Here is a 5,047-nt window from a genome sequence, read left to right as displayed (position 1 = left end):
TCCCATCCCGTAGTGCAGAGTGAGAGCGGCCCGGAGGAGTGGACAGCAGCGGTCATCGGCAGGAGCGGGGATCAGGTAAGTTGCTTTTTTTTTTCTGTTTGTGTGTGGATTTTTCTCTGGCACAGGAGGGTGGAGTGTGGCTACTAGGGGGCACTGAATAGGGGTTGGCCACTACTGGGGGCACTGTATAGGGGGGGCAGCTACTGGGGACACTGTATAGGTGGGCGTTATTGGGGGCACGTTATGGGGGGATGGCCGCTACTGGAGGCACTGTATAGGGGGGACTACTACTGGGGGCACTTCCTGAAATTATGGGAGATGGGGGGCACCAGTCCATTACCTTGCCAGGGGTGCTCGGATCCCTAGATACACCCCTGGTCTGATGTGCCCGTCGTCTGCTCCGTCTTCTCTACAGCCGCCATGTGAGGGGGGGGGCACGGGGCTGCCCGAGCACTGTTTTCGGCTGTGATCAGCACAGGGCTAAGGATCTAAGGGATCAGAGGGACCGGGAGGTTCCTCTGAGATGGGCAGCTGCTGGAAGTTAACTCCCAGCAAGCCGTCCACTGGGCATTTCTGACTGGTCGTATCAGATACGACTATGTCAGGGATAGCCCAGTTTGGTATGGTCGTATCTGATACGACCATGCCAGGCAAGTGGTTAATCCAACAATTAATGAAAGGAGAAGCAGGGCTAGATTAGGGGCACAACAACCCGGACTCCTACACTCAGGGCTGGATATATAATTGGGCACCCTAGGCCTCCGCCTAGTCACCCCTACAGTCTGGTACCGCCGATCAACACCTCCACCCCTGTGATCCGCAGTGTGAGGCTGCTGCAGTCACAGTAATTCTCCCCCCGCAGCATGCGCTGATGTCTGCTCACACTCCAAACTCCCTCCCCGCAGCCTACATTGCTGTAGCCAGCCCCTGCATCCCCCTCCCCCACCCCACCCCACCGAGTAGCTAGCTCCCCCTCCGCAGACCGCAGCATGAGCTGATCTAGTCAGCCTATTCCAATCAACCCCCCCTGCAGCCTGCACTGCTATAGCTAGCCCAGCACCCGCAGTCACAGTGAGTGCTGCCAGTCACCTCCATTGCAGTGCCTCTCACCTCCTACACGCAGTGTAGCCTGTCTCCGACAACCCTCCCCCCCACTCCCGCAGTGTGCGTTACACTTCCACACCCCCGACTCATTCCACAACTCCGGGTGAGGTCAATGGGGTGAACTGGTCTTTTTCTGCCTATGAAATGAGATGGCAGTCTGCGTAAGTTTAACTGAAAAAAATTATCTTACTGTTAAATAACAATGCTCTCTCTACCTGTTTATAGCCCAGTCGGGTGGCACTCCAGCAACAAAAGATAAGTATCACCAGTGCCAGATTAAGGTACACATGGGCCTGGAGCTGAAATTTGTGAAGGGCTTATTGTGTGCCACCGCAGGGGAGTTTGATAAGCGCTGTGGTGATGTGACTAGTGATGTGGGGGCAGGGGCGTATCTATAATCATACTTGCCGACATTCAGCTCCCTCCTTCCGGAAGGGGGCTGAATGTCAGCTTACAGCGGGGGGCGTGGCTGCACTATAACGCCGTTGCGGGGGTGTGACCAGTGCGGGCCGGAGGTGTGGCCGCGAGATCGTGTCATCGCGGCTCCGCCCCCTCATCACAATGCCGAAGTAAACGGCATTGTAAAGCGGGGGGTGGGGCCACGATGACGCAATTCAGCGCAAATCGCGTCACCGGGCCTCCCCGCTGCGGGGGTTTCCCTAGTAACTCTGCAGGGGGGTAGGGAGGGATGGCGGCTTGCGGGAGGCTTGCCTATCTTCCCGGGGGGCCGGGAGCGGCACCCGAAAATCGGAAGGCTCCCGGCCAAACCGGGAGGGTAGGCAAGCCTGTCTATAATGGGTGCAGGGTGTGCAGGGTGTGCAGGGCACGTGGGCCCCTGGGTCCAGGGGAGCCCACACTGCACCCATAGGTAATTATACTTACCTCTCCGCTGATTCCCGAAGTGCTGCTCCGCAGCGCCAGACCGGCGCTGTAGAGGAGCACACACTCACGATGGCCATTTTCCCAGTGATCTGCACATGCACAGAACAGATGTCCCCGGGAAAGTAGACACTGGCACCATTTTCCCGGAGACGCGCACATGTGCTGTAGATTCTGGAATGAAGCCAGGATCTACAGCGCTCAGTGCCGCTGAGCCGCCGTCAGAGAGGAGCAGGCCCAAAAGGAGGCTGCACACGGGCCCCCTTCTCTCTTAAAACGCCCCTGTGTGGGGGTATGCCTAGTGTGTGGGTGTGGTCTACACAGAATGTGTGGCTATCTCCATGGAGGGCATATGTGACATCTACCTTCAACCACTTTATAGTGAAGCTATAACAAGAACTGTATGGTTTGCCTTTCCTTTAGATTAATAAGATAAAAAAAAAATCCAAAATTATACACTAATTTTGGCATATTTCTATAAGTGTCCATCCCACATCCCTAACCACTGCAGTAAATTAATAAATGAACTGTCTTTTTTGCTGCTGTTGTTTAAAAATAAATAATGGCAATGCTTGACCATGGCAGCAATGGCTAACTTTTACCGCACCTGTAGCAAGGTAACAACCTGGTAGATTTGTGGTTCTTACCTTGTTACAGACGCAGTCAAAATAATGTTGATGTGGTGGTCCATAAAAATATCTCCTCCCGGAAGGGGTTGTAGAATACAAACTTGCTATCATGCAGTACCAGTTATGTAATGTAGTTTATTAGTAGGGAGAGAGAAATGATATATACAGTGTGTGATATATATATAGATATATAGATATATATATATATATATATATCTCAGAGAACATCACAGGGACTTCCATATAATACAGAGAACATTGCGGTGAGTGCTGTATAATAGAGAGAACATCGCAGTGAGTGAGGTATAATACAGAGAGTATCGCAGTGAGTGCCATCTAACACAGAGAGCGTCGCAGTGAGTGAGGTATAATACAGAAAGCATCGCAGTGAGTGCCATCTAACACAGAGAGCATCGCAGTGAGTGCTGTATAATACAGAAAGCATCGCAGTGAGTGCTGTATAATACAGAAACAATCGCAGTGAGTGCCGTATAATACAGAAAGCATCACAGTGAGTGCCGTATAATACAGAGAGCATCGCAGTGAGTGCCGTATAATACAGAGAGCATCGCAGTGAGTGCCGTATAATACAGAGAGCATCGCAGTGAGTACCGTATAATACAGAGAGCATCGCAGTGAGGGCCGTATAATAGAGGGGCATCACAGTGAGTGCCGTATAATACAGAGAGCATGCAGTGAGTGCTGTATAATACAGAGAGCATCGCAGTGAGTGCCATTTAATAGAGAGAGCTTCGCAGTGTGTGCCATATAATACAGAGAGCATTAAGTGACTGCCATATAATACGGACCATCATATAGACCATTAGTGCCCACCATACAGTATAATACACTAAGCATCCAAGTGGGCACCATACACTACAATGAACACTGCAAATAGTGCCATATAATACAGAGAACTCCAAAGACCACCACAAAATACAGGGGACATCACACCCACCGATTATGGCCCCTGAAATGAGATAAAATAGATAGAAAGCTGCTGGCAGATGTATGGGCCTGATCATGGTCAGATGGTATTGGGCAGCTGCAAGGAAGCGCCTGTGCAATACTGTATAGCAAATATCTATATACTGCAGGAGGCATCTATAGGAAGCAGACACCTCCTGACAGCATGAGCGATCCGATTGCAGTGTCTGTAGATGCTGCCTCGGATCCCCATCGCGACTATCGGTCTCGATGGCGGCAACACTGGCCAGACTAAGTAAGCTCCAGCTTATTCAGGCTGGCAGATTGTGAGGCCAGAAAATCTGCGTCCACAGGTACGGACCTTGACCTCGGTTCTCCCAGAAAACAGGGGTGACCCGTCTCCATTTACGGCAACGGTGCCCAGGCATGCCCACGCTCCATCCACCCAAACACCACAGCATGTCAATTATGCTGCGGCCTGGAGGATCTGAGAGTGATATCGCAGAATCTGTTCTGCACACGCGCAGTTTTCCAGTAATTGGAAAACTGTGTGGTATCCCTCATCTGCGTCTGACCATCAATCAGGCCCTATATCTGTAATACAGCACAGCCCTGCGCCCTCCTACCTCCCCCATCATTCACTCCCAACTCCCCCCATACTGTGTGCACCGCAGCCAGCGTGCCATCACGCGCACACTGTGACTGCGGCTGTAGCAGGAGGCCAATGTAGCTGCAGTCCTCTCTCCCTCTCCCTCTCGATATTGGCACTCCTGACTATATAACCAAGCTGCCTGGGTGCCCTCAGTGATGCATAGAAAAAGTAGAAAGGACTGAGGCACTCAAAGTCTGATGCACAAGACGATCTATATTAGCATAGAAACCAACGTTTCAGAGCCTCCAGGCTCTTTTTTCAAGGTTCACAAAGTATACATATAATATATACACACACTAAGGACCTCATTCAGAGCCGCTCGCCCTGAATGAGGGCGGCCGCTTTGCTTTTTTAAGTTGGCCTCCTGGTCACTCGCTAGGCTGTGGACTACCACCCACAGCTCTAGCGAGCGACCAGGTTGATGGTCACGATGGTCGTGACCATCGCGACCATCGGGGCTTGCGAGGAGACCCTTGCCATAGGGTCTCCTCTACCGCAAGACCCAGAGAGCCTCCGCCTCTAATAAACCCGGAAGCACTCCCACTGACATCATGGGAACACCTCCGTTTGTGAAGCCACCCCCCCGCCACACCTACAAAACGAGGTGAACGGTCGACCACCATCGACAGCCGCCCCTTTTGTAGAGAGCTTGAGAGCGGGTCTGAATGAGGCCCTATATACATACATATACAGTCAGGTGCATAAATATTGGGACATTGACAGAATTTTCATATTTTGGCCTCTATGCACCACCACAATGGCTTTCAAATGAAACAAACAAGATGTGAGTTAACTGCAGACTTTCAGATTTAATTTGAGGGTAATTACATCCAAATCAGGTGAACGGGGTAGGAAT

This window comes from Taudactylus pleione, unplaced genomic scaffold (assembly GCF_031769625.1).
Source record: "Taudactylus pleione unplaced genomic scaffold, aTauple2 ptg000436l, whole genome shotgun sequence".
Classification (NCBI taxonomy): domain Eukaryota; kingdom Metazoa; phylum Chordata; class Amphibia; order Anura; family Myobatrachidae; genus Taudactylus; species Taudactylus pleione.
Note: the sequence above shows the minus strand (reverse complement) of the source record.